An 18,993-nucleotide genomic window follows, 5' to 3' on the forward strand; every position below is an offset into this window, starting at 1 on the left:
AATATATTTTAAATAAAAATAAAAATAAATAAAAATGGATACTGGATCATCATTATCTAAATTTGTCATGAATAGAAAATGCATCCAATGTATCATATATTTTTTTTTACTAGGCTGTAAGTTATGCTTTATTTCTTTTTGAAAAGCAGTCAAATTCACTATGCAATGTAAAAATTGTGGCTGAATATGTTCTGTGTATTTTGTTGTAAATCTATAATTTAATACCATTGTGAAGATACTATCATGAAATTCCTGCTTTTATTAATTGCTGAGAAATATCATGCTCATATTTTACTTTAATGCCCAAGATTTTCATTATAAAATATATTCATAGTGCCTGAAGTGGGTTCAACTAATAGTTCCTATGTCTACAGGGGAAAGGTAGTTTAAGTGTAATGATCAAATGTTTAAAAATACAAACTAATTGTGAAGAACTGTAGTCTTCAGGTGAAAGCACCTGATCTCATCTGATCTCAGAAGCTAAGCACAGTTGGACCTTGTTAGTTTAGCCTGTCTGGTGCAGTGGATAAAGCACAAACCTGGAACACTGAGGTCACTGGTTCAAAACCCTGAGCTTGCCTGGTCAATGCACATTTGGGAGTTCATGCTTCCTGTTACTCCTCCCTTTTCTCTCCTCTCTTAAATAAATAAATAAATAAATAAATAAATAAATAAATAAATAAATGTCTAAAGAACAATTCAAAATTTGATTTTTTTTAGGTCTAATATCAACTGAATTTGACACTTTTCTCCTGCAAATATTATTAGGAACAGGATATTTTTATTCATGACATTTCAACTTAAGTTTAGATAAAAATAAAATAGCTTGTTGTCTCATAATTAAAATGATTTAGAATCATTATACTGCCTCAGAGATATCTTAGAATGCAGGAAGCATTTCTGTGATTTGAAAATAACACTTTAAGTGTTAAGCATTGAATTAAGTTTAACATTTTCTGCTCTGTGAAATTGTAAATATGATTTTCTAAAACTTGAAAAAGTACATTTTTAGATGTTCTCCACATTTAAAATAGTATGTGTAGTCCAAGCCTACTAGGAGCTGTAACAAGAGTCATATGCTTTAGTATTCGTGTTCAACCACAGTCTGATGAAGGTAGATCAATTTTAACTGAAAATAGCTAACCTCTCCTGGGCAAAGTCTATGAGAAAAGATTATGGGTAGACATAAAACCCTCCTTAAAGCCGGGAATTAAATGCAAGTTTTGGCACCTAGAGGTATAAGGTAATGAAAAGGAATGAGTTTCCTTTAAGGTAGTTTGTAGTTGTAATCTCAGAACCTATTCATGTCTCAGTGCAGTCTGCTGCCTTGTGTTGTAGCTGCCTTTGCTGCTCATTTACAAAAATAATTTAAAAAACAGAATCATCCCGTAGTAGTGTTAAAAATCAAAATGGAGTGTAAGGATGTGGTTTATAGTGCTTAAAGCTAGATAAGTATAATTAATGAAAAGCTCAAAGGGCCATAATGAGGTTCATAACAGCAAGGATTATAATTTAGTTATAAATAATTATTTATTCATAAATATATTCATTGATTTATAAGTGTAATATATACTGTCCAAGTGGTAGAATAATTGGCATATGCCACTCTATATAAATATATAGATGAGCCCAATGCTACTTTGGCTGTGTGCTCCACACCAGGGCTTCACTAGTTATGTAATTATTTGCTCTGTGGCAGGGGAGATTCCTTTTATATCAATTAAAGCTGTTTCTAGAATTCTGATAATATATCTATTTATTAATATATTTGACAAACATGTGATAAGAACTTAATAGGGGCTACAGTCTATGGATACAAAGGCTAACATGCTATTGCTTCACCTTCAAGGAGTATATGATCTAGTGGAGAAGAAAGAAAACTATGATTGCAACTTTAATGTGATATCAAAGCAAATCCAGGGACATTTTGCCTCCCTCTTACAGGTGAAGAATCCTCTCATTCAGCCTATGGCCATCAGAAAATGCTTTCAAATGAAATTTTGTCTAAACTGAGTACTGAAAGCCCACTGGTGATTAGCTCAGCAAAGCTCTAAGGAGAGAAGAAAAATATTGTCAATAAAGAAAAAATATATATGAAAACTTGGCATGCTTGGAAGGTTAAAATAATCAGTAGCTCAGAGCCTGAGAAAGATTGGTGAGAGGAGAGGTGAGTAAGTAAGGGACCAATGATGAAATGCTTAATGCATCATGCTAAAATGCTATGACTTTGAAAAGACAAAAATATGTTTTAGAAAGATCACTCTGGCTGCAGTGCCATTTGATACAAGACAAAAAGAAAAATGACTACTTGAGAACCTAAAATCTGTACTAAAGGCAAAGATTAGCCTGGAGTGAGGAGATGATAATCTCTTTAGGAATAAATTCAGTAAGATTACTGATTGATTAAACTGGAGACAAGGAAGGGCAGGTAAGAAACAGAATGTCAGTGCTACTAGAAGATGGATAAGAGAGCAGAAAAAGGTACATGCTTGAGGTGAAAGCTCATGGATTCAGTTTTGGGCCAGTGGAGAGCTTGGGGTGCTTCTATGGCATTCATGTTGATTATAAGATTCTATAAACATAAGGAAAATGCAATTCATGAGAGATTATTAAATGGTAATCAATTAGGTGGTTGTTAAACATATTTAAAGTTGATATGTTTGCCAAGGAAACATGTAAAATGAGAAATAGAGTAGTGACAATGGCACTTCATGGAGCAGCAGCATTGAGAAGGAAAGCAGAGTTGGTAGAACCTGGAAAGAAAAGAGCGGAAGCGGAAAAATGGAATGTCACAGCAGGAAAGGAAAAGGAGTGTTTCAACGCCAATGAGAGACCAGCTGAAGTATGGGTACCAGTGCAGGGAGACGAGGCTTGCAGACAGGCACTGCCCAGCAGTACCAAAACTGCCTGAGTGCCCCACACGTGTGCCCGGTGCATGTCAAAGAGAGGCCAGAGCCAGGCGGTGAAAGGATTCCCAAGGCTTGAAGAGAGTCTAGAACCCCTAAACTGCCAGTTCCATTGCATTAGACATATAAACTCTGGCCTTAGCCTGTGGCCTCCATCAGTCTCCTGGTCTGAGTGCAATGGACTACCTGTCGAGTAAGGTTCCCTCTCAAGAGTATTAACTCTTCTACCCTCATCACTGCCCTGTCCCTTCTCTATTTTTCCTGCTATTCAATCCCAGTTCTGGAGATCCTTAGCTCTGGAAAATAGATATATTTGCATAATTAAATAGGAAAATGATGTTTCATTGTGGACACTGTTCAACCCTCACTTTGAGAGACTGAATCGATTTAGCACATACCCTGTGTTGAGGGTAAACAATACAGCACCCTCTTCCTAAGTTTAAATTCAAGCATTTGCATTTTTGTCCATCTCCTCTTTTTCATCACTTTCTCTCTAGGATCTCAACTTCTTCACAACTTAAAAGCTACTGATATCAATTAATACCCTTTGTCCTGCACCAGTCCTCTTTCTTCTGTTCCCTTGCAATCCAGTTTAGAGTTTATTGTCATTGCTCACTACCTTCAACGAACCTGCAACCACACTTTCCTTCCCTTCTATTGTTTTTACAGGCTAAGGCCCCTTTCCAGTTTAAATCCAACTATCAGTGTGCTCTGCTCCTGAACGCAGCTGAAGAAGAATCCAAACCATGCTCAATGCTCCCAGTTCCTGACGGTCACTGGAAGGGAAAAGTCTTAGGATTCCTGGTGACACTATCGCATTTCCCTAGTCCATCTACTGCCCCACCCTACAGGATATGTCACATCTTACCTTCTGTCCTCAAACTCCACACCTTCTTGGAATTCTATTTCACAATAGAAATAGAAGCACTGAAGAAGGGGTCCCTCACATGCTCCCACCTGACATGGACGACCATATATTCTGCCTTGCTTTCACTGACATGCTGGGAATAGACTGTCTGCACCTCTAATAATGTCCAACTCCTCCACTTTGAGTGAATGGAATCCCATTCCATCTGATCTTGATTGCTCTAGCTTTCCAGAAAGGCCACTGTACAGAAATGGGCAAATGTAGGTTTACAGTTGTTCATATGGCAATAATACAAATAAATATTACAATAATTAATAAGTAAATAATACAGGACTATATCATTTTGTGTACTCACAACTGTAAAGCTACTTTTGCCCACCCTTATTTTTCTCCTTTAATTTTATCTCCCTGTTTGATCATTCCCGTAACTATACAAAAATTTCTCTAACTTTAAAAAAAAAACTGGCCTTGCCATTCCTTTCACCTATTTCTTCTACAGCAACACTTCTGGCAAAGAGCTGCTGTGGTCACCGTGCTCAGTGCCTCTCCTCCCTTTCTCCTTGAGCAGAGGCTCAAGGCATCTTGCTTATATGATGTGACAATAATGACTTTTTTCAAGGTTGGCAGTAAACAGGTACATTGCTAAATCTAAGAATCAATTGTTATTGTATTAGACTTGTTAGCAGTATTCACCAGGGTGAACTATTCCTTTTGAAATTAAACATTATGTGATTCCAGAATTTGTGTTTTTATTTCTATTTTGCTGATTACTCCTTCTCTCCTTTGCTAGTTCTTCTTTGTCTCTTCAACTTCTAATTGTCAGTATAGTCAAGAAAGAAATATTTTCCATCTAAACTATGGTCTTATTCATGAACATCAGCATCCTCCCAGATGAATCCCAGCTTTAGTTTCATTTACTTGTCCCAGCTCTACGTCTTTGATAGTCCAATATTTCTTTATGCTTATTCTAACTCCGACTTCTAGTTGATGGTCCTTTCTTCACTCTCCTTTTGTGGTTCTGCTTCAAATCCTAAAACTATTCTTTTTAAATTTTGTGACAGAGAGAGACAGAGAGATAGAGAGAGGGACAGATAGGGGCAGAAAGACATAAAGGGAGAGAGATGAGAAGCATCAATTTTTTGTGTGGCTCCTTAGTTTCCTTAGTTGTTCATTGATTGCTTTATCATATGTACCTTGACTGGGGGCTGCAGCAGAGCGAGTGACCTATTGCTCAAGCCATCAACCTTAGGCTCAAGTCAGTGACCTTGGGCTTCAAGCCAGTAACCATGGGGTCATGTCTACGATCCCATGCTCAAGCCAGCGACCCCACGGTGAGCCCACACTCAAGCCAGATGAGCCCACGCTCAAGCCAGCAACCTCAGAATTTCGAACCTGGGTCCTATGCATCCCAGTCTGATGCTCCATTTACTGTGCCACCACCTGGTCAGCCCTAAAAAATTGTTGACTTTTGTCACTGAAGGGTGTCTTCTGAGATAGATCATTTGGTGAGTATTATTCAGGACTCAGAACCCGTTTTAAGTCACCCTTCAAGGCCTATCATTTAAGAAACAGGATAGATTGGATCTAAATTGAGCATCTAGGATTTCCAAGTGGCTGAGTAAAATATGAATGCTGGGTGACACCAATGAGCTCAGGGCTGGAGTCTCCGACATTACTGCCTGCCTTCGTTCAGCAATCCAGAATATCACCCTCTCCCTAATTCACTCCTCCTTATTCAGCATCCATGGACTTTTTCAACAACCATACAGAACTTTTACTATGTGTTAGGAACTGTGGATACAGTTGTATGTAGGTCACAAAAGTTTTCTGCCTTCATGAAATTTATAATCTGGGAATATTATTGGTAAGGATTAAAAATTGGTAAAGTATTAGTAGAAGGACATTAAACAAACAAAATTATTCTAAAATATATAAAACTAAAAACTATGATACATATAATAAAGGAAAAAGAAAGCAAAACAGTGCCAGGAGAGGAAATTTCCCAACACGTTTTTCTTTTTCATACTTTGCTGCCATGATGCCACAGTTCCTAGGAACAAAACTCTTCTCATAACTTCTCATTCTCCTCCAGCCTGGCCACTCATTTTATTGGTTGAGAATTTTGGATGAGAGCAGCTCCATCAGTAATCCTCTTTGCAACTATACACTCCAAAGTAGGTACTGTGGCTTTAAATTTGGGCTCTACCTCATAGCAGCTCTGTGATTTTAAGCAATATATGAATAGCTCTGTGGCTCAGTTTCCTTGCCTTTAGAATGGGGGTAAACAATGAAATTTCCCTCATTGGTTGTTGTAGAGATCAAAGTAACAAAAATACATAAAGCACTTAAAATACTGCCTGGTTCATAGTAAGAACTCAATAAGTGATAACTATTTTTTTTTCTTTTTCTTTTTTTTTTTTTTTGTATTTTTCTGAAGCTGGAAATGGGGAGAGACAGTCAGACAGACTCCCGCATGCGCCCAACCGGGATCCACCTGGCACGCCCACCAGGGGCGATGCTCTGCCCCTCCGGGGGGGTAGCTCTGCCGCGACCAGAGCCACTCTAGTGCCTGGGGCAGAGGCCAAGGAGCCATCCCCAGCGCCCGGGCCATCTTTGCTCCAATGGAGCCTTGGCTGCAGGAGGGGAAGAGAGAGACAGAGAGGAAGGGGGGGTGGAGAAGCAAATGGGCGCTTCTCCTATGTGCCCTGGCCGAGAATCGAACCCGGGTCCCCCGCACGCCAGGTCGACGCTCTACCTCTGAGCCAACCGGCCAGGGCCAAGTGATAACTATTTTTAGTTATTGTTATTATTACATGCACCTTAGTTATTACCATGTACTATTTATTACCTGGTAATATTACAGGATCAAAAATGGTAGACATATTTGATCACAGGGCTCATGATTTCTACATCTGACTGAGTTATAGAACACAAATATACAAATACCAAATTTTAAAATCATTTTACTCTGAGAATTTAAAAAGTGGAAAATGGAAGGGGGATAGTTACATTTTTATAATCTTTCTTTTTAATATATTGAATATATAGAGAGAGAGTCAGAGAGAGGGATAGATAGGGACAGACAGACAGGAATGGAGAGAGATGAGAAGCATCAATCATTAGTTTTTTGTTGTAACACCTTAGTTGTACATTGATTGCTTTCTCATATGTGCCTTGACCGAGGGCCTTCAGCAGACTGAGTAACCCCTTGCTTGAGTCAGCGACCTTGGGTCCAAGCTGGTGAGCTTTGCTCAAACCAAATGAGCCTGGGCTCAAACTGGCGACCTTGGGGTCTCAAACCTGGGTCCTCGGCATCCCAGTCTGACACTCTATCCACTATACCACCACCTAGTCAGGCACATTTTTATAATCTTGACAGGTATATTCCCTTGAGTGTATTACAGAAATTCTTGAGTTATAGAAAACTCATTGCCTATATATTCTTGTGTTTCCTTCCACTGGCTATAGCAGGACCACCTCACTTTTTCTCCATAATCCTGTTCAGGGTTTGAAAAGAAAAGTGATTCATAATTCCTTTTCAGGGAAATCTTCATTAGTTGCTCAAACTTTTAATGAAAATCTATGCTGAAGATGTCAGCAGAATCTGGTTATATGTTAATCATTTTTTCTTCTATTTTCTCACTTCTCATAGATCAGACCTTAGGGAACATGCATTACAGTTATTTCCAAAGTGGTCTAGAGATTTTGCGATAAAACTCAATTAACCTGGTGCTCTCACACCATGAAATTCCAGCTGGAGGTTGGGTAGAAGTAAATATTAATGCCTTCATTAAATATTTTCTAATCAGATGACCTGGGATCACTGAACTTATATTATTTAATGAAATTGTACTCTAGTAAGTCAGAATGACATTGTCACCACTTGCAGTTTTGGAACTAATGGAGTTGCTTTTTCATTATTTTAAAGGTCATTTTATAGGTGTAATATTATTATTAAATGTAAATAATATTCATAAAATAATGAATTAGAATTAATAGAACTTTAAGTTCTTCTGGCAATTTTATGGATAAAGATAAAAATGTTGTTATAATAAAATATACATTTAAAAATATTTAATCTTTTACTTTATTTAAAATTTCCTGAATTTTCTGATGTTAAGAAGTCTTTAGATTTTTATCTCTGTCCTTAAGTGTGAAAAATATGTTTACAAGAAACTTTAAACTTCTTAAAATATTTTAATTATTAATTTTTCTTTTCTTATTGAAAGGTGGGGAGGCAAAAAGACTTCTGCATGTACTGGGCAAGCTCCTTACCAGGTGATGCTATTTTACTGCCTGAGGTGAGGCTATGGAGCCATCCTTAGCACCCAGGACCAACTTTACTAGACCAGCTGCAGGAGGCGAGGAGAGAGAGAGGAGAGAAAGATAGAGAGGGGGAGGGAAGAATGGAGAAGCAGATGGTCGCTTCTCTTGTGTGCCCTGACTGGGAAGCGAACCTGGGACTTCCACACACCAGATCAACACTACCACTGAACCAACCAGCCAGGGCCAAGTTCCTAAAATACTGATAATAAAACTAGAACATCACTATTGGCTTCTATATTTGAAATTTTTTCTTTCCATTCACCATGCAATGCTGTTAATTTTTATAACCAAAGAAGTGTAAACAATACCAAAAATTCATGAACTGGCAGATCTTCGTATAATAAATTTATTCCTTATTATTCCAGTTTGATTTTAAATATTTATTTAAGCTCTTACATAAAAATTAATATAAATAAACTATAGCACCAAATGCTATGTGATCCTCTGAAGAATATTAACGCTTAATCATTGACACGTAAGTCAAGGGAGCAAAAGTGCCACCATAGAGTGAGACACAGTGTACAGAAAGAGCAAAAGTCATGTAGTATGCAAGCCCGCAGTGTGACCTAATTTGGCATCAAAGTCAGCATAAAGAAATCTGATACCTGACCTTTTTCAGGGTAATTGCTAAGGCTGGTTTTCTCTTTGATGAGAATTAATGTTAACTGTGCAACTTTAGCCTGCTACTGTGTTATGAAGCTTGCATGGATGGATGTAACACCTCAGCGAAGCCAGTTGTGTGAAGCATATTTAGAAGTGGTAAATAATTCATAAATAATGTGCATCATTTTAATTTGGTTTTGTGTCTATGGCAGAGGATAGTTTGAAATAGCTCAAGTCAGATGTATTCTATGGCCTCAACTCAGCACTTTCTTCATGAAATGTTTGATGTGTAAACTTTATAGTGTTTTAGTTGCAGGAGAAGGAAAGGATGTGCAGAGGATTAAACTCTCCATTTTTAAAGTAACAAAAGTCAGACCATCTATACTGTAGTACTTCTAAGACATAAAGAAAATATTTAACAGTGCCATGTTTACAGTCATCTTTGCAAAAGATAAAAAGTAGACATACTTAGAGGGTAAAAACCAAAACAAAAAAAACAACATAACTCTAAATTATTTCTACTACTTTTCAGGTACGCTTTTTACAGTTCAAGTCAAATAATCTGAGATTTAGAGAACTTTATCTCCTTTTCTGAATAGTAAATGCTTAGTTGTATGAATGGATATATCATGAGAGTTATTACACCTTAACCTGGGTATTATATATGCTTTTATTACAAAAAAAAGAGTTTCTTACAGTTTCATTTTGCATATTTTTTTACTATTGGTAAAAGTTTTTAAAATCTGTAGTATTTAGAGGATATCTCTTTAAACTACTAAAAGCATAAAGTGTGATTGCATTAAATTGACATTTATTTTATAATATGAATATTGTTTTCTAATCACTGAGGAAATTAGGAAAGGAGCTATTTGCAAAATATAACCAAATTAATTTAGTGATGAAAGAATTCCCTCTTGTTTTGGATAATTAAAGAATTCAGTGAAGTTTTAACTTTGTAAGGATTTTATTAGTTTTTTACCTTGCCAGTCCCTGTGCATTTAAAGTAGTTCAGAAAGTACTTGATAATAAATCATATAAAGCTGATTGTTTAGCAATAAATATTGTGATTAGAAATAATTAAGGAAAATGTCTTCCCTTAATTTTAGAAAGTATTCTTTGGGGAATCCATGTGCCTTCTTTATATGCCATGATATAAAATGTAAACATATATGTTTCATTATGTCCCATGTTTCTTGGGCTGTGCAGTATTGTCCCCAGAATCTAAAAATGTGGAAATAATCATTTCACTACTAAATCATTGTGGATTTAGGAGTACAATTCAAGATGGCCATTGTATTAATGGAATTTTAGTTAGCTAAGAATAATCTTGAAATGCATGAACTACATTAACTCACATAATGCAGATGAAATTTATCACTTATTTGCCTGACCTGTGGTGGTGCAGTGGATAAAGCATCGACCTGGGAACACTGAGGTCGCCGGTTCAAAACCCTGCACTTGTCTGGTCAAGGCACATATGAGAGTCGATGCTTCCTACTCCTCCCCTCTTTCTTTCTCTCTCTCTCTCTCTCTCTCTCTCTCTCTCTCTCACACACACACACACACACACACTCTGTCTCTCCTCTCTGAAATGAATAAATAAAGAGAAATTTTAAAAAAATTAAAAAAAAATTATCATTTATTCAATGTACACAAAATAGTTAACTATAATATTATTTATCCCAAATTGAAAGGAAACTATGAAATACAAAAAGAAACAAAAAAACATAAAATCTTCACCTTCAAAAAGTTCTTATAAATCAAATGTAGAATAATATAAACTTCAGGGATACCATTTTATAATTATGGCATTTGAACAAAACTCAATCTGATACTGATAGTCATTCAGATTAAAAAAAATATGCTGACAGTTTCATAGAAAAGTTCTTCATGGGGTTTAGTTCTTTGCTAATAGAGGATTGTAAGAAGTGAATTTTACACTTGCATAAACTGAAGCCATATAGCAGTAAGGGGACAGAGTCCACACTCCTCAATTAATAGCATAAAGGTTTCTCTCAGGCTGGTTGGAGTCCTCATTCCACATGGGCACTAGGTGGTTCAGATGTGTGTCTCTAATAAAAATGGTAGGGTCCAAGGAAGCTGCACTTCCCACTTAGGTTGATGTCTTAGCTCCTACTTTGCGCAGCTGCTCTGAGCAAATCAATTTCCCTATATGTTACCATTAAAGAAATCTGAGTGTTCCCTCCCTTTAGCTGTTTGTTACTCTTTCCAGTGATCACAGTTTCATTGTGATGGCCAAACCGCAAACCACAATATTAAAAGGGGGAGTGAAATGGATGCATAAGTGGATTATTGTTCAATCTAACTTGTGTGGGAACATCTAGGAAGAAGCAATTGATAGCAATAAAAAAGGCCTTGGAGCTAGAGATGGAATCTGAATTGAACTTTGTTCATATCTCACAAATGCAAAATAAGCATTTAAAAAATAAAATATGTATATGACTTTTATTTTTCTACTTAACACATGAAAAAGTGACTTAGAAATCCCATCAAGGGACTTTTGTTATTGAAGTTCCCAAGTGACCTCAGTACAATAAGGCAATTTTTCTTCAAAGACAGTTCCACAGCTTTGACACTAGTAGCTATATGCTGGTGAGGCAGATACTGGAATAAATTGGAAACTGCTCCACTAACTGCAATTTCTTCAAAGAAGACATCAAAAGATAATTTTTCAATGACATTTTAATAAGCTTAGGTGAATTCTCATCTAACAGGAGAAATACCTGCAAACCATTTAAATTCACTCATCTGCTGTAGTTGTGGTATTCTTGCCTAAACTGACAGTTGATTTAGTCTGGTTACTTAGTTAAATAATGATAAAGACATCAAGCAAGCTAAAATTTTACAGCCGGATTCACAACGTCACTCTGTCAGTGCCTCCATATCTGCCTCATCTGTGGCTCTTATTCATTATCTAACACAGTGTTTTTCAACCAGTGTGCCGCGGCACACTAGTGTGCCGTGAGACATGGTCAGGTGTGCCGTGGGGAAATTAAACATGGGTCCCCAAACTACGGCCCGCATGCTGGATATGGATACGGCCAGTGGAGGCTATTTATCCAGCCAGCCGCCAGCTGCCTCCATCTAAACATAAGCATTCCCCTCACAATCCCTTCAGCTATCAGCAACAGGAAGAGTGGAGGCACAGGGAATGCTCACTGACCAATCACCTTCTAGGATTCATCCCGACCACTAGCGATGAACCAATAGTAGGCCGCCTCTCATCCACACCCAGAAAGGTCCCCGCTAGGGCTGCCGCGCACTTGTCATTGTGTGGCCAGGGCGAGTAGTTGAAGCTGCTACTCCTCCCCATGGTCCCGATTTCTAATCCTGGTCAGGACTGGAGGTAAATGTTGCCATCACTAGATGAAGCCTCAGCCTCAGCTGGTTATGTCTATCCTGATGGTGTATATATCAATAGATATTTGACCTTTTTCTTTTTAAAAGAGGCCCCTGCAGAGGGTGATATACAATGCATCACAATGTTATCTAACTTTAAAGCTAAAATTTGCTAATCTTCCTTTGGACAGTTTTGGTTATCTGTTGCCAAGGAGTTCCCCATTCTGGCCAACAAAGCTATTTTGACATTGCTCCCGTTTTCAACCACGTATCTATGTGAGCTGAGCTTCTCAAGCTTGACTGCAATAAAAACTAAAAACAGAGAGAGACTGAGAACTGTCGAGGAAGAGCTTCGTGTGTGTCTTTCTACCATTCCTGCCAGGATATCCCTTTTGTGTTCATCGAAACAGACCCAAGTTTCACACTAAGTAAGTATAAAGACATTTAGAAACTATATTATTAACTATATGTATAATATGTACTGTGTTAGAGTGTCATTTTGTGTCATTTTGGTAGGTGGTGTGCCCCAGGATTTTGTAAATGTAAAAAATGTGCTGCGGCTCAAAAAAGGTTGAAAATCACTGATCTAATACTTTCCAACTCAGAAGTCTTACTTAGATATGAATTTAGTTTCAAAGGATAGGCATCTGGAACCTTTCTCAATCTGTGATAGTGTTTAGCTCAGCTGTCATTTAATCTTTTTGGTTCAGAGTGGTCATTCCCTTAATTCTGTCCCTTATGCAATAAATTATGAGGTTCCAATTCAAAATGAATACCAGGAACTTAAATTTTGCATAATTTTTAATAATAAAACTTCATATAAAAATACATGCTTACTGTAGAGTCAAAATCATTTCTGAACTTGGTTTCAGAAAAAAGAGTACCCTTTGCAAACTGATCTCTGATGTTTCTTATTTGATTTCTGGACAGATATACCAACAGAGACATAAGCAATATTTTGTTTTGTTTGAAGGAAATGGGGATTAGTTTGTACATATAAACTTCTAAGTTTTTTCAATATTATATTGTAAATATTGAATCCTGTTACAAATGGTCTTCAAAAGCATTTTATTAATTACATAACTTTCCAATGATGTGCTTTATCATTTGCTTAACCATGCACCTGTGATCAGATTAAATTATCTGTCATATGTAATGCTGCAGAAATATCCTTGTACGTAATAAATCTTTGTCTGAATTACTAATAATTTTCTTAGGATAGCATCATAGAAGTGGAATTTTTAAATATGAAATAGCTCTTGCTACAATTACTTTCTAGGAATTTTGACATATTTCTGCTAGCATGAGACAGTGATAATTTTTAATATTGTATTGTAATAATTTGTATATCCTTTTCATAGATGATTGCTAATGCCAATTATCCTTTAAAATGTGCTAGTGAAAATCTTACTATATTGTTTGGATTTGCATCTTGATTATTATTCATATACTTTATTTTCTCACATGTCCATATTTCCTCACTGAGTTATATATATATAAAATACTTTTTTTTTAATTTCGATTGAGTTGATTTCTTTTTCTTTATCCTTAAAAACACTATGTACACTATGACCATCAACAACTCTATTTACTATAGTGTGAATTTTAATTTGATTATAGTGTACTATAGAAGATTTACATTTTTCTGTGGGAAAATATATTGATCATTTTTATGACTTTCTTTGCTTATTTATTTTGCCTTTTAATTTCTTTTTTGAATTTATTTATGACAGCTTAAAAAAATCTAGATATATAAATATTATTCAAATTGACCACAAAAGCACTATATATATTTATTTTTCTCTGTGTCATATTCAAATTTTAATTTAAAAGGAAATTGTTAGTAGCATCAGATGATGCAAATTCTACATGTTTTTTTTTTCCCCCAAGGGAAAGGAAAACAGAATTTCTGAAGAGTGTCATAAAATTCAAAATATTTTTAGAATTTCTAAGAAGTGGTATCAATTTTTTAAAATTGTTATATCAGGTACAAAATTGCCTGAGGTTGAGGATTGATTTGCCACAGCAAGGAGAAAGTCAGTGAATATTTAATTCAAGTTAATAAATAATGAATTAAAGCCAAACTCAGAGGCCAAAAAATACTACTTAAACTGCTCTCTTTAAGATAAGTGTGGCCCCATATGGTGTTACAGTACAGACAATCCTGCATTACAAAACGATGCTTGAATGTCTGTAATATCAGTGATGTTTATAGGTTGTCAAGATATTTCTTTTTAAAATTTTATTTGAGATTGTCACTAAACTTTTTAACACCTTAGAGCTGAACACACTTGATTGTGGCTCCAAGTTTTAATTTCATGACAATGCAAAAAATATTTGACTTTTTCGGTGACATTTTCCTTTTTTTTAAAAATGACAGTTGGTCAGTGGCTAAGGCTCAATGACATTTATCAGCTACCTAATTAAAATGTAGACACTTTTATAATAATTGCAAATGTGACCTTCATTTGTGTATTTTTGCCTGCTAGCATGTTTAGCCAAATGTCACAAAGAACCCTAATCCATTCTTTCCCATAATGTTTAATTATATCATATTGAAAATGTTCATTCTTTAGTTACCATGGTTCACGAAATCACACTGCTTCCCTGGAGAGTGGGGAGCTGTAGTTCTAATACCCTAATGAGCAGTGATTGCAAGCCTATGTCTACTAGCTGCCAAAACAACTAGATGAAAAGTGAAAATTCATTCAATTAACAAGTTGGTTTGCCTTTATGATGCCAAACAATAGCTGCGATTTGTTTTCCTCTGTATGAATAAGGGATTCATACACATGGGATCAATTGTTTTTGGCTTTCTTTAAAAACAGCCCAGATATCTCCTCTCACCTCACCATCTTTATATCCAATTGCTTGGGTGAAATTTAAATGTGTGATGTTCTACAGATATTTGGAGCTTTAACTCAACCTCCGTACTGTCCAAATTCTACCTCCTCTATACACAGAAGCACTGCTCTAGTTAACTCTGTCTTCTCCTAAATTCTTCTCAGATTCTCCCAGTCTAAGCTCCACAACTTCATGAAAGAAATTTCTAACACGTCTGATCATGCCTGCCCTCGATACTATAAGCATTCCTTTAAACCTTCATGGCAAAGCAAACTTGTATTTTAAGAAACAACGCCTTTCTTATTTATTTGTTCAAATTCATATCTTCTCTTTCCTGTCTTCCCTCTCTCACATTTTAATCTATCAATAATGAATTACCTGTGGATCTTTCTCTCTTTCTCTCTTTCTTTCTCTCTTTCTTTTTTTTTTTAATTTTAAGTGATAGGCAGTGAAATAGACAGATCTTCGAATGCCCCCAACCAGGACCAGCAACTCCTGTCTCAGACAGATGCTCAAATCAACTGAGCTATCCTCAGTGCCCTGGCCCAAGTTCGGACCATTTGAATCACTGGCTGTGAGAGGGGGAGAGAGAGAAAAGAGGGAGAGGGAGGGGAAGAGAAGCAGATGGTCACTTTTCATGTGTGCCCTTACTGGGGATTGAAATGGGATGTCCTCTTGTGGGGCGGACACTCTAGCCACTAAGCCAATTTGCCAGGGCTTACCTATGTTTTCTCAAAGGAATCAGGTCATGTTTCCTATTCAGCCTTTATATTGATATTTGCTATTTCTCTAATGCTGTTGTTCTATGTTGATTGTGAAGCAGTGAATATGTTATAAAAATGGAATTTAGGGAATGTTCCATTTGTACATAACTAATCATTTATTTGTAGAACTAAATATTCATAAATCATTTTATCTTAATATATAAAATATAAATACAATTAAAAGATAAAAATCAAACATTTGATATATTAACTGTTTATTATATTAAAATATATTTAGATCTTCCATACTGAGATTTATCTATACTAAGGAAACATGTGGAATTGATGTAACTTGAGTCTTTTAAAAAATTTTGTGTGAAACGGCAATGAGATACCACCTCACACCTGTTCGATTAGCTGTTATTAGCAAGTCAGGTAATAGCAAATGTTGGAGAGGCTGTGGAGAAAAAGGAACCCTCATACACTGTTAGTGGGAATGTAAAGTAGTACAACCATTATGGAAGAAAGTATGGTGGTTCCTCAAAAAACTGCAAATAGAACTACCTTATGACCCAGCAATCCCTCTACTGGGTATATATCCCCAAAACTCAGAAACATTGATACGTAAAGACACATGCAGCCCCATGTTTATTGCAGCATTGTTCACAGTGGCCAGGACATGGAAACAACCAAAAAGCCCATCAATAGATGACTGGATAAAGAAGATGTGGCACATATACACTATGGAATACTACTCAGCCATAAGAAATGATGACATCGGAACATTTACAGCAAAATGGTGGGATCTTGATAACATGATACGAAGCAAAATAAGTAAATCAGAAAAAAACAGGAACTGTATTATTCCATACGTAGGTGGGACATAATACTGAAACTAAGAGACATTGACAAGAGTGTGGTGGTTACGGGGGGGGGGGAGGGGGGAATGGGAGAGGGATAGGGGGTGGGGAGGGGCACAAAGAAAACAAGATAGAAGGTGACAGAGGACAATCTGACTTTGGGTGGTGGGTATGCAACATAATTGAACGACAAGATAACCTGGACTTGTTATCTTTGAATATATGTATCCTGATTTATTGATGTCACCCCATTAAAAAAATAAAATTATAATAAAAAAAATTTTGTGTGTAGTTTTGAGTTTATAAGCATAAAATTAACTGTATTGTAATATCAAAGTGTGTAAACTAGTAAGATTTTGTGGTACCTTAGAAAGTTTCTTTTAGGGATGTAATGTACAATATGATACAGCTAACACTCTGTTGAATACATAAGGGAATAAATCCTAAGAATTCTCATCACAAGGAGAAAATTTTTTCATTTTTGTTTCTCTTTTTTTATTTTATCTACATAAGAAGATGAATGCTAGCTGAAATTATTGTAGCAATAATTTCACAATAATATATGTAAATCATTATGGTGTATACTTTAAACAGCAGTGATGCAAGTATCTAATATTTCAAACACTAAAATATCTGCTAAAATTCAACATAAAGTAAAATTATAAGAATTTCATTAAATCTGGAAGAAATCTTATACAGTTATTAGAAACAAAGGAAGATAAATGATTATACAATTGCCCATATTTCTATAGTAAAGTGTACTTTATTGGCAGTTTCTTTATTCAGTCTGCTAAATCATGTAATATACATTACTAGATGTAAAAATGTTTTTAAAGATATGATTTTGTACTCTCAAAACTACTTTTCTTGAGTTCATTCCCAACTCTGTCATTCATTGCCTACCTGATTTTGGGTAAATTACAGAATCTCTCAGGTTGCCCATTGTTAAATCAAGATAATATTAACTACTTCACAACGGCTTTTCTAAAGATTTAGATAATATGCATTAATTGTCAAGTACATTGGTACAAAGTAAGAAGTCTATAAATTGTATCATAATTATTATTTTCACTATTTTATTAAACCTAATAGTACTACAACATCTGGGAATGAAAATCACACATGATATAGTGTGCAGATGATATTTTGTTGAGCTTTGTACTTGTAACCTCTCTGATTTTGTGAACCAATGTCACCCCAATATAGTCTTTTGACCACGGACATCAGATGAGCCAAAAACACAGCAGGAGTTTAACCAAATTAAAATTTAAGTAAAGGTTGTATCATTTAGACTTCATTCTTAATTGCTCAGCATTGTAATGACATCACAATAAAATAAACCAAATAAAATTGAAGTCAACAGTAATAAAATTAGATTTCCATATGCTATAGTTACCTACATATTTTGGAAAAGTTTAGGGAGAAATTCTTTAAGAATTTAATCCATATAGAATGAGATCATGAGTGAGTAATTGACTTTCATATTAAAGGCTTTTTCTATTGGTTCTGTTCAAAGGCAGTAAAGACAAATTATTTACTTGTGTATCTACAGAATCTTGACTATTATATTTGGTAACCTATTTTCCCTTTAAAATAAAATAGAACTGCAAATTGTAAAACAAGTTTTTTTTATTTTTTCTCATTCAGCTTCCTAATAATTACCATTCCTTAACTGGAAGAGTCAGCCTTAATGCACAATGTCATGTTGAAATGTCCTTGGTCATATTTTTCCTGGTAAACACTAATTTCTGTTCTGAAATATAGTCTAAAGTAATAACCTCAAATATAATCTAATTCCTAAAATTAGAAGTTTAACATATATAATACCTTATAAGTGACATTTTTAGAAAAATTCATCATGCATGGTAAAATAAAAAGATTTTACACATGGAAAATAAAATAATATGGTTTATGAAATCATAAACTGATCTTAATATCATGATTAATGTTTCTTTAAAAGAATTAACTGGTTTTTAGTCAATGTAAAAACACATTTTTCTCTTTTTTAAATTTTATTTATGAACAATGTTTACTCTATATCTTCTTTTTTTCTTCCTTGTTATGAGGATAATCCTTTTAAAATTAAAATCAATATTTGTATTGATTTTTAAGAAGCATATCAAAAACTACTATTTTGTAACATTTAATATATATGAACATATTTGCCAATCATCACCAAATCAGCACTTCATATTCTTACATGTATATGTTTTCTGAGAAACAAGTTACAAGTTATTTAAATGAGGATCTATCAATTAATACATATATTGTTTCTAAATATTCCAGCATCACGAAATAGACTATAAAACTTCTTTACCTCGGCCTATTGCTATTTTTAGGGATTCTAAAATCATCTGTAAGATATACACATACAGATATTTCAGGAAAAATGAGGTTATTTGTGCCTATAGCCTTTATCACTTTTTAACAGGGGCCAGGAACACACAAAAACATTTGTGCTTAGTATTTTCAAATACCTGTTAATAAATATGTAATGTTGGATGTTCAAAGTAGTTTGATTC

General features: G+C 35.3%; 1 protein-coding gene and 1 pseudogene across 2 annotated transcripts in view; one reads left to right on the top strand and one right to left on the bottom strand.

The window, feature by feature from the left end:
• Nucleotides 1-18,993, bottom strand: part of CNTN5 (contactin 5) — a 1,332,234-nt gene that overhangs the window by 577,081 nt on the left and 736,160 nt on the right. The gene's annotated exons all lie outside the window — the stretch shown is intronic.
• LOC136318692 (eukaryotic translation elongation factor 1 epsilon-1 pseudogene) overlaps nt 2,702-18,993 on the top strand; it is a 177,366-nt pseudogene continuing 161,074 nt past the window's right edge.

This window comes from Saccopteryx bilineata, chromosome 1 (genome assembly GCF_036850765.1).
Source record: "Saccopteryx bilineata isolate mSacBil1 chromosome 1, mSacBil1_pri_phased_curated, whole genome shotgun sequence".
NCBI lineage: Eukaryota > Metazoa > Chordata > Mammalia > Chiroptera > Emballonuridae > Saccopteryx > Saccopteryx bilineata.